The sequence below is a fragment of the Cupressus sempervirens genome, chromosome 10 (assembly GCF_028749045.1).
Source record: "Cupressus sempervirens isolate cs-2001-9-10 chromosome 10, ASM2874904v1, whole genome shotgun sequence".
In the NCBI taxonomy this organism is placed as follows: Eukaryota; Viridiplantae; Streptophyta; class Pinopsida; order Cupressales; family Cupressaceae; genus Cupressus; species Cupressus sempervirens.
In genome coordinates this window covers 689137699-689163434 of record NC_143127.1, presented here as the reverse complement: position 1 = coordinate 689163434, position 25736 = coordinate 689137699, and the positions used below count along the sequence as shown (strand labels likewise).

Genomic DNA, 25736 nt, shown 5'->3' with positions numbered 1-25736 from the left:
GTTACTATAGGGGAGGTGACCTGTGGAAAGGACGGAAGTAGTTGCCGACTTGACTATTATGATGGTGGGTATTGAAGCTTGTTGCCAAAGAGATGGATAGCGTGTAATGGAAGCGATGGAGAATGTTGTGGGTTCTATAAAAGGTGAGTGAATTTGATGAAAGCTGAACAACAAGAAGTGTTAGCTGAAGCATAAGAAAAGTGGGAGTGAAGAATTAAGTTGTGAGGGAAATATCAATGGCCGATTCGCAAGAGCAGAGGCAGAAAATGCCAGAGGCGATAGAAGGAGGAACGGGGGGATGGAGTGAAGAGGAAAATGAAAGCCAAGGAGAAAGGAAATGGGTGCGAGGGCAGAAGCGGGGTGTAAAGCGAAGCCAACAAGAAGGAAGAGAAACCTTGCCACGTCGAAGTGTGCGGCGTTGTGATCGGGGAGTGGTGGAGGCTAGCAAAAGTAATCCAACTCAAAATCAGCCAGAAGAGGAAGAAGAAGATCCGACCTTGCTGCAACTATTAGCAAAAGGTGCGAGGTAACAAACAGAGGCGATGGAAAAAGAGAAGGAGACAAACTTACCAAGGGTGGAAGTGTGGTTAGAGGGAGCAAGTACAGAAGATCAGCCATCTGTAGAAGAGACCCTTCCAGAAGGGGAACAAAGATCCGTGATGCGACCAACAGTGGTCGAATGGAAGAAGGGAAAAAGTAAATTAGGGGATATGATGCAGAGCTCTGGGGAACTAAAGGGTGACCCAGTGTTGTCTGCATTTCGGCCATTTCGAGCATTGCAATCTGATGCGGCAGTACAAGAAGCTCATGATGCACCGGTGGTGATGGAAAAAGCATTGGCAATGGAAAAAGAACGGGCTGACCAGGCGGAGAAAGATGCAAATTTCTTTCAAGGCCTGATTGAAAGAGCGCGAGAGGATGGTGCACGAACAGAAGCTGAGCGTCTAGGGATGATGTTAATGATGGAGCAAACAAGAGTGAAGACTGTGGAGGCGACTTTGGCAGCTGAGAGAGCAGTGATGGAGAGATGTGAAAATGAATTGGTGCTCCTGCGGTCGCAAGTAGAAGTGTACAAGGAGTCAGTAGTGCAGACCAATAGTTTAGCACGGAGGGCACAAGAGCAGCTAAATGCAAGTAATGTGCGCATTACATGGTACCAGAATCAATTAAATACAGTAAAACATGAGAGGGAGTCAATGAAAATGTTAGAGAATAGATATGAAAGAGAACGTGATATTGCGCAAAGGACAACAACTATTCCAAGAGCAGAAAGACTACGGGCAGAAATGAAAGATGTCATGGAGCAATTAGTGAGGGTTGCACAAGAGGCGGCATATTACATGGGATTATATCACCAAGCGGTCCCTTTGGAGCAAAGGAGAGGAGTTGTATACTCTGAAAAACATTTTATGGAGCAGATAAACACCCTCTTGAGGCGTAACATCCCTATCCCCATGGATACACTTTGGGCAGGTGTGAGAATGACTCCAAGGGCATCATCATCTGGGACTGGGTCTGAAGGAATGCCATTGTTTGGACATCCTATCTTGCCACCTCCCCCAAGGAGGCCAGAATAAAAAAAAGCTGCCAAACATTAGTAGTTGTTGCTGTCGTAGGAGAATAGAAAGTTTGTGCTTATTGTTGTGACAATCAAAGGGACAACAGATGTTGTTCATAATGTAATGTTATGTTTTGTTTGTGGGATTTTTATGGAAGATATATGGATGTTTTTGTGTTTTTTTCGAATATTTAAATGTTTTTGGGATTTTTGATATATATTTTAATGTTTTTGTATTTTTGGGATAAATAATGAAATAGTTTGACACTTGTAAAAGTGGGAACAATACAATTGGTAGAGTAAGGGTAACCATGACTCATAGGCGAGAATGTCTGTGTAGATTTAGCAAGTATGACAGACAATAATAAGACAAAATGTGGGGACATTTCTCTAGGTGTGTGATGAGACGGATGTTTATGAGGCGTGGAAAAGGCATTGGGATCTATGCAAGGCATGTGATGGTCTAAAGAGGTCCTTGAAAAAGACGTGTGAGCCAAAAAAATTGTCTCAAGGGCCTGAAAAAGGCACTTGAGCCTAAAAAGGCATCTCAGGGGCTGAAAAGGATCAAAAATAGGGCTTTGAAAAAGGCGTTTGAGCCTAAAAAGGCAGTTCGGGGGCCTGAAAAAGGTGCTTGCACCTATAAAGTCTTGGGGGCCGAAAAGGATCAAAATAGGGCCTTGAAAAGGTGCTTTAAGCCTAAAAAGGTAGTTCGAGGGCCTGAAAAAGGCGCTTTGAGCCTAAAAAGGTATTAGAGTGATCCAAAAAGGACACTTGTACCTTGAAAAAGTATTTAAGGCCTAAAAAGGCACTAGAGTGGTCCAAAAGGGACACGTGGGCTTTGAAAAAAAGCTTTTAGGCCTAAAAAGACGCTAGAGGGGTCCAAAAAGGACACATGGGCTTTGAAAAAAAAGCTTTTAGGCCTAAAAAGGCGCTAGAGGGGTCCAAAAAGGACACATGGGCTTTGAAAAAAAGCTTTTAGGCCTAAAAAGGCACTAAATGGGTCCAAAAAGGACACATGGGCCTTGAAAAAGGCTTTTAGGCCTAAAAAGGCGCTAGAGGGGTCCAAAAAGGACACATGGGCCTACAAGACAGTATTGATAGATTTGTTGAAATTGATTAGACTAAACGTGGCCACTGCAACTTAAATAAGACTCAAAATCCTTCTTGATTCACATTAATAATGGTTGCATGGAAGGAAGGCGACAATCGGCTTTGCGGCATCTCTTTTGCTATCCGAGTTGTGCTGGATTTTCCTAAGCTTGAAATTATGTTTCAGGACATTACCACGCTTCTTCTTAATATCAGAATTTGAGAGGATTTTTGGAGTGGTATTTTAATGTTTCAAGCTTTAATGGCCATATTTGGTATTTATGACCCCGTTTGGAATGTTTTGGAATTTTATTGTATTTTTTTGATATTGTTTGGGCAAGTTTTGAATTTTTTTTGGTATTTCGGGGTGATTTTTGAATTTTTTTGGTATTGTTAGGATGATTTTGAATTTTTTTGGTATTTTTGGATGATTTTTGAATTTTTTTTTGGGTGCTTTTGGGTGATTTTTGAATTTTTTTGGTATTGTTGGATGATTTTTGAATTTTTTTGGTATTGCTAGATGATTTTTGCATTTTTTGGGTATTTTTGGGTGATTTTTGAATTTTTTTGGTATTGTTGGATGATTTTTGAATTTTTTTGGGTATTTTTGGGTGATTTTTGAATTTTTTTGGTATTGTTGGATGATTTTTGAATTTTTGGGTATTTTTGAGTTTGTGGGGGTGAAACGGAGGATGTGAGTGAGATTTGGTGGAATACGAAGGTAACCAAGAACATGTGAGGTACCTAAAGAGGTAATGAAGGGAGTTTATGGATGACATTGGAGTATATGGGGATAGACGAGAGCTAGATACCAATGAAAAGGGATTTACTAGGTGAGGGAAAGATGAAGAGATGGTGAGAAGTGCAAGGATAGAAGAAGAGGGAACGAGTGGTTTTGGGAATGAAAAGAGAAAAAATAGGGCTAGGATGGGGGGAAAAGAAGGATGAACACGACATGATCTCCAAGGAATATAGTGCCCCCAGTCTATATGATTCAAGGGGAGGGTTTATGAGGGAAGTGATAGGATGGAAGATTGATCAATAAGAGGATAAGGGAGATATATGGAAGCTAGGAGGAGTTCTTTTATGAGGGGTGTGATAGGATAGAGGGGTGGATGGTGTAGAGGGAAGCTAGGATAGAAAAGGTGAAGGAGCAGGGAAGATAGGGGATAATAATATTCAGTGGATGAGGATGAGGGAGGGTTTATATGGATGAAAGGGGGAGTGGAGAAAGGATAGGTGGAGACAAACTTCAATGGGGAATGGATGTCAAAAGGATGACCAAAAGCATGTATCTAGTGGTGGACTTTATTTTTATCAAGATCCGAAGGAGGATGGTGGGTGAAATGGATAAGATGTGGTGGGTATGGTGGGATGAGATGGGTATGGTGGGTGATGGAACATGCCCCCAAGTATATAGAGCATTTGGATAAAGGGATTATGCATGACACTTGTTTGCCAAGTTTTCATCATGGTACTTATCCATGGTGCTTGAATTGCCAAGTTTTCACCAGTGGATGATTTTTTTTTAAAAAAAAATTTTGACTCTTTTTTTTTTTTTTTTTTTTTTTTTTTTTTTTTTTTTTTTTTTTTTTTTTTGCATTTTGACTCATAGATGTTGGTAGGAAAGGAGGGAGTTGAAAAGGATTGGATTATACAAGCAGAACGATAGTTGAGAGTTGGCCGGTAAGGGATGGAAAGACATGAGGCTTGTGGGTAAATGAATGAGGAAAATGGAAAGATCATCATCCGCACACACCTTGAAAGGTGGTGAAATAGTGGGGAAGATGGTATTGATCGAGGTTGAGGAGAAAATGGAGGAAGAGAAAGATAAGGACTAAAAGTAGAGTCAGAAGATGGAGGATGGGAATTTTAGGATAAGAAGCATATGGACTAAGAGTGGATTGGGGGGATGAAGGATGTTTATATGGAGATTTGGATAAAGGTTGAATGGATGAGGCTTTCTGAGTAGCATGAATGGATGCCAATTGAGATTTTTCTTTGAGATGCAATTCTTTTATGAGCATCTTAGGTATCCACATGATTTTTGACTTTTGCAGCTTGGGCCTTTGTGGCCTCTTGACTTTTTCTTTGATTTGTATCAAATGTTTCTCTTCTTGAACATGTATTTTAGAAGGGACATGTCGAGACTTGGATTGTTGTGGATTTTTGGATTTATAGTTTTTTATTTTGGCATCCAATATGCTTCTATTAGCCATGGGATGGGAACAAGAGCATGGAGGAGATGGAGGAATTGTGGATGGAAAGATAGAAGTTGAAGGTTGGAAGGGATTCAAGGATGTGTGCCTTTGATGATCTAGTTGGTGGATTTGAGGGGATGGAAGGATAGGTTGGAACATAGGATATGGATGGATATAATTTCCCAAGATGGATGGAGGGAATGAAGGATATGGGCCCAAAATAGATGGAAACGGGGAAGGTGTAGGTCCCAAAATAGATGGAGGAGATAAAGGATTCATATTAGGTATATAAGGACCCAAAATGGATGGAAAGGGTGGGGGATTTAGATAAGGGATATACGGACCCAAAATGGAGGGTTGAAAAGAAGTAGTAGGATAAGAACAAGGTGGAGGCAAACTTTGGGGTAAAGGTGGAAGGACTTGTGATAATGAAGGGGTAGGAGGGATACCAACATCTATAGATACACTTTTATTTCTTTCTTCAATATGATGCTCATTATTTGGAACACAAGATGTGAGTCCATTACTAGCTGAAGGAAGCAAAGCTTCGGGTATGATAGTAAGTGTTTCTTCTACAGATCTATCACCAGGAAGTATAGGAGATGTATAATCATGAAGCAAAGGGGATGGAAGGAGAGGATCTTGATTTGGATTGGTGGATGGAAATGGATCTTGAGATGGATTAGGTATGATGGTAGGATTTGGATATGGAAGGGATGGTGATTTCTCGTTGGATGGAGTAAATGGTAAAGGTGAATCATGTAGGAGAATAAATGGCATGGTGGGATCTTCTTTTGTGTTGTAGGATATTTCAACATGCTTTTGGACAAGATCCTGACAGGGATGGATGGGAGTGGATGGTATGATAGGAGAAGTATGGATGGTTTCTTTAAGTGAGGTAGATGGATGGGTGGGAGGTTCTTCAGTGGAGATGGGTTGATGGGGAATGGACTTAGTAGGTTTTTTACATGGGATTTGGGTAATGCTAGGAGGAGGTGATGTGGATAGGATTTGGAGGGATTCGATGGATGGGAGGTAGGAGATGGAAGGGGTTTGATGAGTGGGGTGGATGTGATAGGGATGGTAGCGATAAGATGATGTAAGAGGAATGATGGGTGTGGGAGATGGATTTGCTTTGGGTTTCCTTGTAAAATTCCTTGGAGACAAGTGTGTTGGACTAGGAGGAGTAAGGGGATTGGGGTGATGCATTGTAGGACTAGGATTGATTAGAGGATTTGGAAAGGGGTTTGAAGGATATTGGGATGGTGGATTTGGACTAGGGATGTAGCTACTAGAATTGTTTTGGAATGGCGAAGACTGGGAGATGAAGGCAGAGGAAGATGGAGATATGACTGATGTATAAGAGGAATATGTGGGCACAATATAGGAAGGCAGTAAAGATGAGGATAGTAATGGATTTCCCTTGTCAAAGGTATGGTAGGGAATACTAATGGGTATACATGGAGGAAGGATGGAGCAGTTTGGAGGAATGTTTGGATTTTGGGGGATGTTTGGAGAAATATCTCTAAGGCTTTCAATATACCCATCATAGTCGACAAGATCATCATCATCATTGGAATAGGATGAGGTGGGAGAAAAGGTGGGATGACAAAACTCATCGTAATAGGATTGTGACATGATGTTTTGGGGATGAGTTGGATGAAGGATGTATATGGATGGATTTGAAAATGTAGATTAGGATAAATTGGTAAGCTTAGATTTGGATTTGGATTAAGCTATAAGGAAAGACTCACTCCAAAGGGGAATGACTAAGAAGACTTTAGCTAATTTTTGGATGAATCTTGGATGAGGCAGTGACTACGCTAAGTATGCCTTTCATTTGGGTTGAATGATTTATCACTACATAAAATGGAGCAAACTAGATGTATAGTTGTTGCGAATGGACTTGCTAACAACCATTTCAAAGGAAAGACAAGTGATCTCTTTAGCAAAAGGACATGATTTTTTTTGAAACATGGGGAGGATTGTGAACACTCAAGCACGTCAAACACACCAATAGCCCTATAAAATGTTTTGCTAGGATATACAAGATTAGCTAGAGGTGTCCTCGATATACGCAAGGTACGTGAGGCCCAATTTTGTAGATGAAAGAAAATAATGCCACTTAGCCGGGAGGAAACGGTAACCCAAATCTCCACCTTCACTTCCCAAAGGTATAAAGTTCTTTGGGGCTTAGCCAAGAGTGACAATATTGTGCTTCCAAGAAAGGTGTCTTTCGATTCACCTCCTAATGTTTATACTCTGCTAGAATGCTAGAGTTGAGGTCGTCCCAAGGGGTGATGAAATCCCCAAGTAGGCCTCCTAAAAAGTGTAAAACAAGACCACATATGTGATCTTTGTGTTAAAGAGACACGTGTTCATTCCAATTGATGATTTAGATTTTGTAAGCTATGATTGAAGACACTTGTGATTATGGCATACAATGTTCATTCCAACTTGACAGCGTCGTCAACATAATGGAAATCGAGAGATCGTCAACATAAGTAAATCGTGTGCATGAAAGCTTTTAAAAGGAGGGAATAAGAACATTTTCACTTTAGAGCATTCAAGATTGAATGAAGATCATTTTAAGCACCAAAGTTGAAGTGTGTTGATTTGTAATGTTCTTTAATACCCAAAATCAAATGTTCATTGCATTCATTCTCTTTAACCTTTAGCATCCAAGATTGTGTTGATCATGCATTCCAATGAAAATGTTATATTTTAATCCATGGCATTCAAGATTTGATTTGAGCAACATGCATTCAAAGACAAGTGTTTAAACATTCAAGTTCATTTTCCAAGAGGATTAAACCATGTAAGGAAAACCTGCAAGAAACGTGATTAGTGGTTTCATAGAAGTCTTCAACCAATAATGCATGAGTTAGCAAATATCCCTGCAAAAATAATCAAAGTTCAGTCATTGATAGTGAAAATCAGTATCTAAAAAGCTGAAAAATATTATAAAAAACAATACCATCATGACGGGCTCGGAACCATCTTTTCGACGATATTTCATTTTCTGAAAACGGAGTCCCGATGCTCAAGTTATGAGCAAAACACCAAATGTTGCTTCTCAAGGCTTAAAAGGGCATGTAGAAATGATGTCATGCTGACATCATCAAAGTGCAAGTTTAAATTTCATGGCCATATGGCTGTCATAGGCATAAAAAAAAAAAATTGACTTCCTAACATGGCAGATCCAATGGGCGTGGACTACGCATGATTGGATAGTGATTTAGTATTTTACACTTTTTTGAATTTTTTTTTTTACAACACATATATATGAATATGCATATTTCTACCAAACTTTCACAAAAAAAAGGGGTATTTTTTTTTTATTTAAGAAAATTTGAAGAAGAGAGAAGATGAGATTTTTTTTAAATTTTTTTTTTTTAATATTAAAAATAAAATAAAATAAAAAATAAAAATAAAAAAATGGCCAAGATCCCACAAGAAGAAGTAGATGGAATAGAAGAAGAATATAGACAAGAAGAGGAAGAAGAATTCAAAGTGCTCCGTCCACCTATAAGCTTGAAAAATATGAAAACACTCTAAATCACATTAGCATGTTTGCAAAGAACCCGTGAAGTGGGTCCCACCGAGCGTGCCAAAATGTATCACCTATTTTAGTAGAGTAAAATGAACACTAATCTATAAAAAGCATTCTCAATACTAAAAACAAATAAACACTTAAGATAGGACCAAAGAAGACAAAATTGAGGAAAGTAGACCAAAGATGGTAAACTCCTCAAGTGCTTCTCATGATGACGAAGCTATGTCCCTGATGGATAGTGGATGTATGCTCACGATGTGCTCAAGCTCCAAATGGATGAGTGATAATCAAATATGAGTGTGGATGAATGATTCAACAATGAAGGTATGGAGGGTTTTCAGCATTATAATAGTATTTTGGTAGTTTTTAGGCTTTCAAAATAGCATTATAAGTTTGCTTCAAAAGTGGATGATTTTAGTGAAGGGAGAGGCTTCTATTTATAGGCCAAGGGGTGGAAGGATGGACAATCAGGATGCAAGGATGGCAAGATGGTAAGGGATGGCTAGGATGCACTCAAAGGGGAGCACATGGATTGTGCTTGTTTAAAGCCAATTAGGAGGTGACACATGTCACAAGGTGATTGGATGTGAGAGGGTAGGATATGGGTTGGTCAAAGGAGTAATGAGGGAGGTTGAGCCATAAATGGGGATGGTTGGGTCAAATAGAGATGGTTGGGTCATAAATAAAGATGGTTGGAAGGAGGATGAGATTGTTGACTTTGGCTTAGAGGTGGTTGGGAGGAGGATGAGATTATTGACTTTGGCTTGGGTTAGCAAGTCTTAACCCTTGCTTAAGTTGTGCACATGATTAGAAGAGGGATTAGGATTAGCTTAGGAGTTGGCTAACCTTGTTTAGGGAATGTGACAAGGTTAGAGGGGGGTTTAGGATTAGAATTGACATCTTCTAGAAGATTCTAGGCTTTTAGGATGAGGATAAATAAGATTTTTTAGAAAATAAATAAAGTTTTATTTATTTCAAGAGTTTAGGTTGAGGAAATATTTATTAAAATATTTTTAATAAATATGAGGATTAATATTTAATCTTAATTAAATATTTTGAGTTGGGATTAGGGGTAGGAAATGATGGGATTAGCCTTTAATCAAAATTAAAGAAGGATTTAGAAGATTTTGGAAGAGGTTAGTGGTCTTAAGGAAATTGGCCAAGTTTTGGACAAAAAAAAAAAAAAAAATTATTTTGGGATTTTTGGTCAATTTATTAATTAAATAATTAATAAATAAGGAAATAATGTTTAAATAAGATTTAAACATTTTTGGGAGGGATTCCTTAATTAAATATTTTTAATTAAGATAAAGGGATTTAATGGCATAAAAATAAATAAATTAATTAATGATGATGTCATCAGGGATTTTTTTCAGAAAATAAAAATACTTTATTTTCTAAAGGATTTTAAGGTGTCTACAGGTTGGCCTTCATGTGTTCACACGGTTGACATAATATAAAATAACTTATGGATTAATATCCTCATAGTTGTATCATCATAAATTGTTAATTATTTTATAACCAAAATAATTCCTAATGTCATACAATCCAATTCTTTGCTATGCTCTATTCTGCATTATTAAATACTTGTACTAGTATTTTAACCATATCTCATGTCGTACAATCGATACACACTTGCACACTGGTACAAATCATCATGGTATTTTGATGAAGCTTCCCTCAACTATGTATGATCTAACTCTCAATGAGTCGTTCATACACTTAACATCTGTTCATTGTGCTACTACAATCTGTCTAACACTTAGACAAACTTCTAACTCTAAATGCATAAATGAAATGTTGAATATATGTTTCCATAAGTGACAACCATCGAGACATCTATGTGATCATATTTGCAAACATCATCCCCTTTGAAATTGAAGAAAACATTTGGGAAAATTGGCTAAGTCCCAAAATGATGTCATACTTAACAAAAAGAAATAAAAGTAACTACAAATAGTTGCCTTCAACACATAAAATTTTTATTCATGGTTTGATGGATCATTACATTCCTTATTACTACTTTACACTAATACATAAATAAACTCCCCCTTATATATACATATAAATCTATAAATCCATACAATTTTCCTTCTACATAATACTCCACCTTTGACATCAATGGCATGGGTGTCAAAATTTGTATACAAAAATTTGGGTCTGTCGTTGATCAACCTGTTAATCTGGAAAAACAATCTACATACACAACCTTTAGTCTTTCTATCTCTTTCTTATAGTTATCCTTTACTATCTTTGACATATTGATTAGTGCAAAAAGTGCATAGGATGCCACTTCAACTACACTCAAGTCAGTGTAGGAAAACTTGTCATAGGAAACCTTAGCTGTAAGATATTCCTCAAGTTTCCTCTACAATCTACTGACTTTTAATGAAAAAATCTCTCTAACACTAGATAATATCCTTGCTACTTTATTTTTATTATATTCCATGTTTTTGATCATATAATGTATCTTCTCCACTTCTACTTCATAGTCTTCAATTCTAGATTCTAGGAGTTGAAACTTGACAAAAAGTGTTTCAAGTTCACTTAAGTTACCTTTAATTTTACTCTCAAAGTCTGTAAGATACTTGCATGACTATGCACATTGTCCATATAGTCATTTCTCTTCATCAATATGATTTATCAATCCCTTGATGTTTCCATCAAGTACTTTTAGATCATTGCGCATATTGGTGCACACTATGTTAAATAGTGTTGCATCATGTTTTACTTGAGCTTGCACTGATGCTACTTCTGCTAAAGTTGTGAATTCCTTATCAAAGGTTTTCACCAACTCCATGACCTTTGACTATATTATGTCTATACTTCATTTAATGTCTTCTCCAAAGACTTTATTGATTTAATTTTCTCAAACAATTTACTCAAAGTGCTCATTAAGCCTTTTTGATCTTCATCATCTGATGTCACTACAGCTGCCACTGATAGAATGGCTACTGATGTTGCTATTATTGTCACTAGAACTATTGTAGGAAAGAGTAGAACTACTTTTAGTTTAGTGCTCTTCTTCTCTTCCTTAGCCTTCTTTTTTTCTTCAGCTAACGTTTCTGCTTCCTCCTCAAGTTTCTTCTTATCTTTTTCTTCTCTCTCTTTCGATTCTTCTTCTCTTTTCCTCCTTTCTTCTTCTCCCTTTTTCTTTTCCTCTTCTAATTTCTTCTTCTTTTTCTCTTCTTCTTTCATTTTCTTCTCTACCTTTTCTCTTTGTATTCTTTCCTTCTTTATTGCCTCTGCCTCTTTCTTCTTTTCTTCTTCCTCATCATCAAAGCTAGAGTGAGTAGTAATATTGCCGACAATGGATTGGCCAAATGCTACAAAAGGGTTCTCTTTTGTATCCAAAATTATGTGTGTACTATCCACTTGCATAGAATAAATACCCATAACAATGTGAGGTGATGAGGGTGTCTAATGTGTTTCCTTTGCTTCTTCCTCTTCCTTGGAAGGTGTATGTACTTGTACATATACCAAACTCTTAGGTTTAGACTGTGCACTCACCTTAGGAACTATAGTCATATACTTTACAATTGCCTCCTCAATTTCTTTACTAACAGCTTCATAATTGCCTCCCATCAAAATAATTTCTCTTCTTTTGTTCCTCAGCAAGGACTCAATACCTTTCAAAATTCTATCTAATTCCTACCTAGAATCAACATCACATAGTTTGTTTATCATTGTGATCCTCATATTCATATCTTCCTCTAATATTCCCCTTTTCCTATTTACAAGCCTATTAAATAGATTCTTTGGTATCTTATTCTATATATTTTCAAATCTTTTGTTCCTCAAAATCATGTTCCTTATATGGAATTTTCTAACTACCTTCTATCCATATTACTACAAATAATAATATTTATTTAATTGTACAAAATTATCATCATTAATAATTTGCATGTTAAGGTTTTCTACCTTTGGCTTCCATACTTTCTTTCCAATTGTTGTTCTTCCTTCTTTCACATTTTGGATTACTGGTCTATCTACAATTTCATCCTCTAATTCCTCATAAAGTTTGACTTGCACTATTTTTCTTCTCTTTCTAGGGTTCTTGGTGGTCTTCTTGACCCTTTTCTTGATTGCTAGTGCAGGTTCATTCTTCACCTTCACCAATCTCTTTGATTTTCTTTGCACAATAGATGATTCATCCTCTAGCTGACTTCTAGGTTGATCACTCCTTGATCTAAGTGGTTCAACTACTGCATATGTTGTGATTGGGGCTTGCGCACATGGTTGTGCTACTATCACAACCTTTGAAGGTCCTACAACTACAATGGGAGTCGCTTTTGACACTTTAGTCTATCCATTGGCCTTCATCTCTACCGTAATACCTTTAATCTTATCAAATTCTTCCATTATCATGCTTGATTCCTTAAAAATGGAATCTATTTGTTCCTCAACCATTTTCTTGCTTTCTTTTTTGTATAGTTTTGAATGAAGTATTCTTATATTTTCATCATATGTACCCCATCTAGGGCACTTTGTGTCCTTAGATTCAAGAAAAATCTATCCATACCCTTCTATGAGCTTTGTGGTAATCTCATATCCCATAGATTCTATAAATTTAACTCTGGGAATTACTACTTCCATGCATGTGTCGTCAGGTTCCACCATGAAGTGTATCTCTTCCTTATACTTCTCTACCATAGAGGGAGGTATCCTATACGTTTGTTTTATCTCAATCTAAAAGTTCTTCATCATCTTATCAATGTAATCATCTCTAACATTTTTAGTTTATACCTATAGCATTGAGTCACCAACTTGATTGTGCAATTGTTGTTGTCCCAACTTATCAATCTAGGAAACTTCTTTGTAGCATAAAATGTATATGAGTCAACAAGGACTCAAGTCTAAAAACTGCATTCTTTGTCTTCTTAATCTTCGCAATGTTGTCCAATAGTTGGAATCTGATAATTTCACACAAATTAACCTTTCTTTCTTGCATAGCCTTTACATAAGTTACATGCAAAAATCAAGTTGTTACAGAGTTAATCCTTGATCCATGGTTCAACTTATACTCTAATATCTTGGATAACAACTTTACTCCTCTATCCTAAATTGAGTTTGCCTTCATGTTTCTTCTATCAAACTTCATATTTAGGTTTGTCTCAACCATCTTCCTAATATTTTTCTCATTAAAAGATTGCAAACTTCATTAATCAATCCCGCGACCTTGTAAATTAGGTCATTGTCAATAACAATCTTCTCATCTCCTAATGAAGACATATCATCATGTACCCTACTCAAAATGATTTGAGTCCAATCGTGATTGTCAAACTCTTTATAAAACATATACTTCACTAGATTCAAATTCTCTAGGTGTGCATACTAAAACTTCAAGGATAATTCATTATTACACATCTTTACTGAGTCCTCATGAATATCTTCATCATCTATGCTTTCAATCTTACAATGGATGTAACTTCTTATATCCTCGACATGCAACACATTTTTTGGAACTTGCAAAACTGCACCCAATGGATCATCCAATAAAGAAATAAATAGATGTTTCTTAAACTCATATTGTTGTCTTTCACCTACATCATACACATTCTGACTTTCCATTTGAGATATAACTTAATGTACTAAAAAACATGAATTCAAGCTTCACAAAATACCTTAAAAACATATTTAGGGCTTCTGCAACTTTTTGCTTCTCAAACTTCACTTCACACTTCAATTCGCTATCAAATCACTCTTCAATTTTTTCAAGACACTTCACATGAACAAATGGTACATACAATATTTCTTATGATCCTTAAATCACATCAAATTGCAATGCGCATTAAATGTGTATCTACCATAGATTCAAATATTGTCTCTGTATACTAGTAAGCTTGATTTCTTAATTATTTCTCATTGTGATCATATCAAGACTTGCACAGTTGACCATAGCCTTCTCTCTATGTCATTAACCTCTTGTTAGCTGCACAGCTTCCAACTCTCTCTCTAACATTAGTTCTAGCTATCTAATGCCCTACCACAACTAAAACTACTTAATTCAGTTAGGATGAGTCACAAACAATCTATGACTTCAATGTCTTATCAGGGGCATCGAAAAATTGTTCCTTCCACACTATTTAAAAGCTCTCTAGATCTTTAGCTATCACAAATGCTTCCTTGAATTCATCAACATGTTCCTTAATTGCTTCCTTCTAATTGTTGTCACTCCTATTAACATTCCTTCTATCATTTCTATTGTTGTTCCTTTTGTTATTTGGATTTCTATTAATGTCCCTTATGTCCTTTCTGTAGTGTCTTGTTGTGTGTCTGAAGTTATTACATAACTAACATATAGGTACATTTCTCGTCTTATTAGTTCCATTTTGATTCTTCTCTCCATTAGATGCCTCTCCATCATTGGCTTTGTTCTATCATTTTCCTCTTTCATTATGTGCAAGGTTAGTATTCCTAGACATTCTACTATTTGCATTATTACCATCAAAATTAGGTTTCTTACATTCTACTACGTTATGTCCATAACCATGACAATTATAACATTAGAAATTAGTAATGGGTTTAAATGACTTAACTATGAAATCTCTTTTCATGTGTCCAACTTCATTACATATGAAGCATCTACCTTTGAATCATGTCTTACTTCCTTGAGTGGTTCATCTTGCTTAGGTTTATCAACTCACTCTATTTTCTTAGGTCCAATCTATTTTGCTGATAAATCAATTAAATCTACTTCCTTTGGTACTTCAGTAGATGTGCTTGATTCTACACTACTCAAATTAGATTCCTTAGGTGATTCAATACATTTCTTGGTTGTTTTCTCTCCAATTAGATATCAAATTCCTATCTTGTCATCAGGTCTCTGATGAAATATTTGTTGATCTATCATTTCAAGACTGGAATAAAGTTTCTCTAAATACTTCTTATCTTGTGTTAATTGTCCTTTCACAATAATGTTGTAACTCTCTAACTCAACATGTCCAATCTTGATAGCATCTAGTTTAGATGTAACTTGACTTAACTAGGGTCTATGATCCACATTGAACTCACTTTTAGTTATGATTCATTCTTGCCACCATTTCTCTTAAGACTCAACTTTAGTTCAATTATTTTCAGTTCATGTTTCAATACCTCATTTTCCTTTTGAAGATCTCCTACTTCATCATTATCACTAGTTTGCACAATTGATTCCTTCCTAGATTCTAAATCATCAATTTTGTCATTTAACTTGCTAATGAAAACTTTCACATCTTCATAACTATCTTTTAGGTTATCTCTTTCTTCAATAAGAAGGTCAATCTCCTCAAGAGCTTCTTCAAGATTTTTCTTCAACTATTCCATATATTTAAGGATCTTACTAATTGTTAGAAATAGATAATACTAGAGGTTGGGGGGGGGGCAATGGTGGATCAATATTCTATAAACTTTTTCCCACAAATGAATATTGTTAATTACTTTATAAATTGAATATGAAAGTAAACCAAAAAAATTTTACATAGTAAATTTAACCATGCACATAGATAACTCATAACACCATTATTTGTTAACTAGGGAAACCTTGGCCAAGGGAAAACCCTGATGGGAATGATACCCATTAGACAAGTCACTAAACAATAGGATCCTATTAGGGATACTGACCTTGTTAGGAGTCAATGAAGTACATATAGTGTCTCCAATCCCTGGTAGGAGACTATGCCTTGTTATAAGCCTCAACCCTATTAGGATTTGGTAGAACAAATACAATGTATGAAAGAAGAGCCCATTGGCCTAACATGCAATTATACAATTTAGTTCTTCACAAGAATAGATATATGTACAATACTTACTATCTATTGTACTTCACACTTGTTCTAATCATACATCAAAATTCACATCACATAAGGCTCATAATTCTTTCAATCTCTATATATAATAGTATATAACACTTGCTCATCTATCATAGATAGCACACTTATCTTCGCAAGATAAGATCTTTACTTATATCTCACATATTTACAAAACTATGCTCAGTTGGCCTTCATGTGTTCACATGCTTGACATAATATAAAATAAGTTATGGAGTAATAAACCAAAATAATTCCTAAGGCCATACAATCCAATTCTCTACTATGCTCTATCCTACATTGTTAAATACTTGCACTGGTATTTTAACCATATCTCACACCATATTGTTTGTACACACTTGCGCACTGGTATACATCATCATGGTACTATGATGAAGCTTCCTTCAACTACACATGAGATAAATCTCAATGAGTCACCCATACACTTAACTTCTATTCACATAAATATTTTAGTCTAATTTTATACATTCCTCCATTGATTATAGTGAACAACATTCATCAAGTGTTGCCAATGATATTGTAATAGATGAGACATTTTTCTTAGAAGATGAAGAAACATGGCTTTGGCCAAGGAAAAACTAGAACATGAACACATATAATGAAGTATTGTGTGAGGGAGGGTCAAGCATAAAAGCCCAGCATTTAATGGATGCCTATCAAGAAGATGATTTATTGAGTTGCATGGATAGTGCAGACATAGATCACAAGGGTAGTGATGATGGTTCTGATTGCAAAGATTATTGGTTCAATGCTTTGTGTCAAATCTAGGAACCACTAGTGTTATAGTTGTCTCTTCACTTTCTCAATTTTGAGATATTTTCCTTGCATGAATAAAAAGTAAAGAACTCTATTGATGATTTTGATGGAGTGATGAAGTAGGTTTAACTATTTCATATATGATTTTCATTTTGGTTTATGAGACTTAAATGTGTATTTTTTTTTCAATTTAGGTTAATGAGAGTTATTTATATTAACTTTTCATGGGTAAAAAATATAATACTTCAAGTTGCTAATATGAGAGCATTGAACAAATATTGATTTTATTGATTACCTATTTCAATTTGTTTAGTTTGGCTTTGAATCAGTTTTGGTGACTATTATAAATAGTATGAAATGGTTCAAAGGTAGAATAGAAAGTTGCATTCATTTTTGAAGAGGAAGGTTAATTAAGGGGAGAATGGCTGAAGGAGCACAAAGGTAGTAGTTATTATAGGATATATAATGCAAGTGCACACTTTTGTAAACAACAATATAAAAACATTTAGCAAAAGAAGAGTTCTATTAAATAGAGTGATTGGCTATGAAATCACAATAAGGATAGATGTCCATTGATGCTTATAATTGATACTTATCCATATGTAGAAAATGGTTGTTTATTTTGTTGTTCTAGATTATTCATGGTTCTTTAATCAACTCATATAATGTTTTGTTGTCATGCTATATTGTGAGAACTTTAAGTTTTTATCAAATTAATAGCTACTCCTCACTACTCCTTATTTTATTTCATTTTGAAATCTTCATCACCATGAATGTCATGGATGATTGTATATTTTTCAATTTTCGAAGTCATATCCATCATTTTGATATCAGAGAAACAAGATTTGGGAGTGGAGAAGTATTAAGGTGTCTCTACAAATTCTTAGAGGAAGTTTGTTGAAGAAAAAGATGGTATACACTATAAAGAAGTTATTCTTTTATAAATATTTTATTATAGGTGTGAGGAGACATGTAATTTAAAAGTGCTTAAATCATAGAGAGGAATTTAATGCAAGAGAGAAGAAACTTCTTACTCTAGCAGTGATGAAGTATGAAAGAGGTTTTAAGGAAAAAAGTGATTTGAAAGGGAAACATGAAATGAATCGTGAGGAGGCAAGAGTCTTTGAAGGCAAATGGATAGAATGTATGTTGAACAATAGTTTTCTTCCTAAAAATGATGTGATTGTATGAAATGGAAAATTAGAGGATAATAATTTTTTGGTAGGAATATGTCTCTTGGAAGGCATAAAATAAAACAATAAAGATGAGGAGGTTGGGGAAATAGTGGCTAAAATTGAATAATTGGAAAATGAGACTACAATCAAGTTAAAGATATTGTAATGAATAACAAAGTTGAGATTATAAAGTTAGATTTCAAAGAAGTAATCATGAAGTAATTTTTGAAAAAGACTATCAGACATTATGTTGTCCCTATAGCACAAATATGCATAAATTTCAATAATAGTACTATCATATATGGTTTTCCCATTCCAAGCATAGACAATTTGTTGAATCATTTGAGTTGGAAGACTAGTGAGGTTACTAATATATCATATTGGAACAATTTTTTATTTTGTGACATTCTCACTACTCACAACGTTAGGTATAGGAGCTTAAAGGATTTAAATGTTGATATTTTAATTTTAAGAAGTATATTGGGATGACATAGAGAACTCAAAGATCCATCAAGAATTGTTGAAGACCAAAATAGAATGGATGTTTTAAACAATATTTATTTTCCAAATAAGGTCATGATTGTAGGAAAAGGAAAAGAAATACAAGATAATCAGTTTGTAGTAGGGACATGTGTGATGCCCCTCTTGGAGATCCTTGGAAAGAAGGATAAACAAGGACTAACTTTTTCTAAGGATAAGAAACAACAAGAAAGCACCTCACAAAGATTGCAACGAAAGTCTAACACAAAACCAACATCCTAAAAGATCTCCCAACATTTATCACTTACTAATTTGTTCTTTTTAAACCCAAATTCAATGTTCTTAGGTGTTTAGTCCATGTACATGTCAATTTACCAATTACAACATAAGAAAGAAGAGGAAACACAAAGAATGATCACATGAAGGTGTAGATAAATTTGATGACTAGTCCAAGTGACACAAGGAGGGATTGAATGGCTATGGATAGAGCTCTACCTGATTATTCAAACACCTTGTTGAATAAAACACTGGAAGCAAAGAGAAAAGAGAAAAACACCAAGGAGAGAACAAATAATAACACTTTATTGATTCATCAAATTATCAATAGACATGCCCAGCTATAAGGCCTTTTGGATTACAACCAAAAACAAAATACTACTTCAAATCCATGATATAGCTTCAAATTCTTTATTCTAGGAGCATCTTCTTTAAACTCTCTAAGTGATTTTCTAACCTAAACCTAAACACCCTTATTTATACTTGCCAAAATGACTTACAAAAGATTCTAGATCTTTAGATAATAGAAGGTTGACCTTAAAATGGTCTACACACATCCCAAGAAAAAATCCTTACATTAAATTCATGATCCAAATTAAATACATAAGTTAATTCAGACTAAGACTCGATCATAGATAAACTCAGCCAAAGAAGGAGCTAGATGTTATAAAACATTAGGTTCACTCGAAACATGAAGGAATCCTCAACACAAATGTTTGGCCAACACTAGACAAATTAGTCAACACTGAACAACTCAGTAGCAACTGCAACTTGTCAACCACTAAAACTTGTCACTAATAGGAAAAATGAAAACAAATGAGTAGGAAAGCAAGGCAACCTAGGATGATCTTATATCAAACAATTGAGATTGAAAGAAATTATTCTCTTGAATCATGCAAGTGTCACAAATTGAGCTAAATCCAACTCATAGTGAGAAATTTAGGTACCATCTTCAACTGATATGTTCTTCCACTTTACCAAATATTCATAGTAAGCCTTTTTTCTTGTCCTTTAATGAACTCTTTCATCTAATGTATGTTCAATCTCTTCAATCTTCTTCTTAGAATAATCATCAGGCACAAAAACTTCATCATCGAACTCATGATACTTATGTAAATCAAAAACATTGAATATAGGAGATATATCCATGTCATCAAGTAACTCAACTTTATAAGCATTACCACTGTCAAACTTCCTCGAGATCTTGCAAGGTCCAAACTTCTTCATTTTTAGCTTAATGTATGTTCCAATAGGAAATCTTCCTCTCTTCAAATGAACCATCACCTCATCACCAACTTCAAAAATATGATGTCTTCTAGACTTATCAACATTCTCCTTATACTTCTACTTACTTTTTTCTAACTTAAACTTCACTTTCTCATGCAAAGACTTCATAAAACCAACAAATTCTTCGACTTCAACACTTCTCTTCACTTCACCGACAACATCTCTCTTGAATCTGATACTCCTCTAGGCTCCATTCTAGTAACAATCTTAAAATGTGTTTTTCTTGTAATCCTATTCACATAATTATTATATGAAAACATAGGTTGTGCCAATACCATATCCCAATTACTCAGCTTATGTCCAGCTAAACATCTCAAAAAATTACTGAAGCTTCTATTCACAACCTCTTCTTGTTCATCTATCTATAGGTGGACTATAGAACTAAATATCAACTCAATACCCATCTTCTTCCACAAAGTCCTCCAAAAGTAGCCAAAAAAACTTACTGTCTCTGTCAAAAATAATACTTCTTCATAATCAATGCAATCTAACAATTTCTTTGAAGGAAATCTCAGCAACATGCATATCATCTAACTCTTGAGATGCAAAAGTTGTCATTTGAGGTGGATTAATTACTTGATACCAGACATCAAACAAGGAGGTTTTACTTCCCAAGAAGGAGCTGCATTTATTTAACTTCACAAACTCTTGGGCAACAAGTTAGATAACTAAGAGATAAAGCAAGTCAAATTATGATATTTCTATTAGGATTTAACTATGTAATTTTTAAGTCAAACTCATTAACACATAAATCATGAGTAGTGATTCACACATGCATCCATCTCTCATGACAATAAATGGAACACTTAACACTCATTAGATCTAGGTGATGCACTAGGACTTCCCGAGAGATCACCGTTCCCAGTACTAGTTTAGCTTGAGTACACTTAACTATGAAGTTCTCTCCATGGTTAAACCCACTCTGCTTGCAACCCAATTTGATGATAATTGTTTAATTGTTCATATTGCTAGGCAAAGTCATTGGTTGGATGATAATCATTTAATCTTTTATATAGTCAGGTGAATTGTTTGGTTGCATGTGTCTTTATTTATGATAAATGATTGAATAGTCTTTTCTTTTAATTAGATTGTGATATTTATATTTGAATAGAATAGTTTTTTTTAATATCAAACTCATTGATTCATGAGAAAAGGTTCAAAGAATATATGTCATGTCAATGAATAGTATACTTAGTATTGATTTCATCTTAATAGCAATAATATGAATTAGTGTTATGAGATAATTTTATCTTTTAAATCTTATGTGAACTCATTGATACATACAACTATTAAATGCATTATACACTAATAAATGACTGGATAAATGACCTAAGCATTTCTAAATTTAATTACATTTGTAATATTGTTATAATGGGAATTTTATTTTAAGTCAAATCCATCCACTTATGTTTCATGAGTCAAGACAACCCTATCTTTTAATAAAATGAACACTTTTTCACTTAAATCTTGATAACTTCATCACAATTTAACTATGATCTTATCATCAAAAATTTCCATATTCTAATTCACACATCATGCCATCGAAATAAAAGGTTTCTATTTTAATGAATTTTATTTCTGCCATCAAATAAAATGTTTCTATATTAATGAGTTGTATATTTGATGTAGGTGGTCAAGAATTATTCCATGTTTCCTAGAAGAATAGACAATGAGATTAAGAATGTGTGGAACATCAAGTTGAAGAAGCGTGTTGGAAAGGGTCAAACTATGATTTCACTTGGGTTTGTTTGGCTGCGGGAATATAAAAATGGGAATAGGAGTAATTTCTGGAATTCTTATTCTCGAATAGAAAATGAGGTTATGTATTCCTATTCTTGTTTGTTCACCCATAATTTGATGTGGAATGCATGGACTCAAAAATTTATGTTTCCTAAAACAAAACAAATTGGAATAGGAATACGTATTCATATTCCACATATTTAAGTGGAATAGAAAATCCTCATTTTTGGCCGAAATTGGAATACGTATTTCAATTTTATTTTTATTCCAATTCCAATTTGGTGCATCCAAACAAAGAATTCAAAATTTTAAAAACATACTTATGCCTATTCCACTCGTATTCCCATTGCCAAACGGGCCCGTCATGTATGCATGCAGGATAGTGGATAGTACATTGATAAACGAAGTTTCACATGCAAACAATTTGTCTTCTCCGCCGTTTCCAAGTCAACAAAATGATTCACCTGATTTTCCCGCCTCACTGTTCTCTTATTCTCACAATATGTCAACTGAAATATTTCAGTCCGATTGTATACATTCTTCCATTAATTGTAGCGAACAACATTCATCAAGTGTTGCCGATGATCTTGTAATAGATGAGACTTTTGTCTTGGAAGATGAAGAAACATGGCTTCAGCCAAGGCAAAACCAGAACATGAACACATATAATGAAGTATTGTGTGAAGGAGGGTCAAGCATAGAAACTCAGTATTTAATGGATGCCTATCTAGAAGATGATTTATTGAGCTGCATAGATAGTGCAGACACAGATCACAAGGCTAGTGATGATGGTTCTGATTGCACAGATGATTGGTTCAATGCTTTCTGTCAAATCCAGCCACCACCAGTGTTATAGGGTGTCTCTTCACTTTCTCAAGTTTGAGATATTTTCCTTGCATGAGTAAAATGTAGAGCACTCTATTAATTATTTTGATGGAGCGATGAAGTAGGTTTAACTATTTTATATATGATTTTCATTTTCGTTTATGAGAGTTAAATGGGTATTGTTTTTCAATTTAGGTTTATGAGAGTTATGAATGAGAGTTAAATGGGTATTGTTTTTCAATTTAGGTTTATGAGAGTTATGTGTATTAACTTTTCATGAGTAACAAACATAATACTTCGAATTGCTGATACAAGAGCATTGAACAAACATTGATTTTCTTGATTACCTATTTCAATTTGTTTAGTTTGGCTTCGAATCAGTTTTAGTGACTATTATAAATAGTATGAAATGGTTCAAAGCTAGAACATTGATTGTTGAAGGGGAAGGTTAATTAGGGGGAAAAAGAATGGCTGAAGGAAAACAAGGGTATTAGTTATTATAGGATAAATAATGAGTGTGCACATTTTTGTAAATAACAATATAAAACAATTTAGCAAAATAAGAGTTATATTAGATATGATGATTAGCTATGAAATCACAATAAGGATAGACAGCCATTGATGCTTATAATCGATACTTATTCATATTTAGACAAAGTGGATCTTCATTTTGTTGTTCTAGATTATTCATGATTCTTTCGTCGATTGATCTAATGTTTTGTCATCATGCTATATTGAAAGAATTTTAAGTTTCTATCACATTAATAGCTACTCCTCATTTTATTTCATTTTAAAATTTCCATCACAAATAGTGCCATGGATGATTGTATATTTTTTGGTTTTGGAAGTCATATCCATCATTTTGGTATCAGGGAAACAAGATTTGGGAGTAGAGAAGCATTAAGGTGTCTCAATAAATCCTTAGAGGAAATTTGTTGCAAAAAGATATCATATACACTATAAAGGAGTTATTTTTTATAAATAATTTATTATATAGGTGTGACGAGACATGTAATTGAAAAGTTCTTAAACCCTAGGGAGGAATTTAATGCAGGAGAGAAGAAACTTCTTACTATAGAGATGATGAAGGAAGTATGAAATATTGTATAAGATTATGAGAAAAATTATTTGTGAGAAATACAAGAGGTTTTTAAGTAAGAAAATGATTTGAAAGGGGAATATGAAATGCATCATGAGGAGGCAAGAATTGTTTAAGGCAGAAGAATAAAATGCATATTTAAAAAAATAGTTTTCTTCCTAAAAATGTTGTGATTGCATGAAATGAAAAAGAAGAGGATAATGAAGTTTTGGTAGGAATATGTCTCTTGGAAGGCATGAAATAAAATAATAAAGATGAGGAGGTCACAAAAATAGTGGCTAAAAATGAAAGTGGAGAATGAGATTACAATCAAGTTAAAGAGGTTGCAATGAGCAAATAAGTTGTGACTATAAAGTTAGATTTTGAAGAAGTATGCATGAAATAATTTTTGAAAGAGATTATTGGACATTATGTTGTCCCTATAGAAAAAAAAATGCATAAATTTAAATAATAGTACTATATCATTTAAGGTTTTCCTATTCCAAGCATGGAAAATTTGTTGAATCATTTGAGTTGAAAGACTAGTGAGGTTCCTAATATACCATATTGAAGAAATTTTTTATTTTGTGAAATTTGGGCCACTCATGTTAGATATGGGAGCTGGAAGGATCTAAATGTTGAGGTTTTGAGTTTAAGAAGCATATTGGGATGACATAGAGAACTAGAAAATCTATCAAGAATTGTTAGAGAGCGAAAATAGAATGCATGTTTTGAACAATATTTATTTTCCAAATAAGGTTGTGATTGAAGGAAAATGAAAAGAAATACGAGATAATGAATATGTAGTAGGGACATGTGTAATGCCTCTCTTGGATATTCTTCGAAACAAGGATAAATAAGGACTAACATTTTTTTAGGGATAAGATGCAAGAAGAAATCACCTCACAAAGATTGCAATAGAATTCTAACACAAAACCAACATCTTGAAAGATCTCCAAACATTTATCACTTACTAATGTGTTCTTTTTAAATCCAAATCCAAATTTCTTAAGTGTTTATTTTGTACAACTAAATTTACTAATTTTAACATTTATCACTTGCAATAGAATTCTAACACAAAACCAACATCCAAAACCAAACATTTATTACTTGCAATAGAATTCTAACACAAAACCAACATCTTGAAAGATCTCCAAACATTTATCACTTACTAATGTGTTTGTTTTAAATCCAAATCCAAATTTCTTAAGTGTTTAGTTCATACAACTAAATTTACTAATTTCAACGTAAGAAAGTAGAGGAAACATAATGAACAATCACAAGAAGGCATCAAGAAATTTGATGACTAGTCTAATAAAAGAAGATATTGAAAACCAATTGCTAGACTAAACAACATGTCGAAAGATCCACTAGCTAAATAAAATAAGACATCAATCAAGTCACATTACATGTGATGACTAAGAACAATCATAGAAGATAGATAAATCACCACATGATGCTAAGGAATACATCACCCTAGTAGTTTTAGAGAACATAGTCACACACCTCAAGTAGTACAACATAAATGACCTTGTGGATATGCATACTATAATATTCTTATGAATTCAAAGGAATGGTTTATCAATTACAATTTTCCTAAGATTTTGAAAAAAAGCCATTTAGGGACATAAGTCATTAACCCAAACATTTGATCAAAAAAAAAAAAAACTTCTTTCACAATGATTTCAAGATATACCCTCATTTCTCAATGAAAGGAAACATTTCATTACTATATTAAAATAAAAATGAATTAAAAATAGGATTTATTTATTTAATTTTAATAGGAGAACACAAGGAATACAATGCACCATACTCCATCAAGAGTGTAATTCCCCGCACGAGGATAAATTTTTTTTTTTTTTCAAAACAAGTATGGACACACACTACATACAACATATGGGGATCAC

General features: G+C 34.3%; 1 pseudogene; it reads left to right on the top strand.

Annotated features, from left to right (window-relative positions):
- The first annotated feature begins 542 nt into the window (after positions 1-542).
- Positions 543-22815, top strand: LOC149535716 (uncharacterized; annotated as a pseudogene).
- The last annotated feature ends 2921 nt before the right edge of the window (positions 22816-25736 follow it).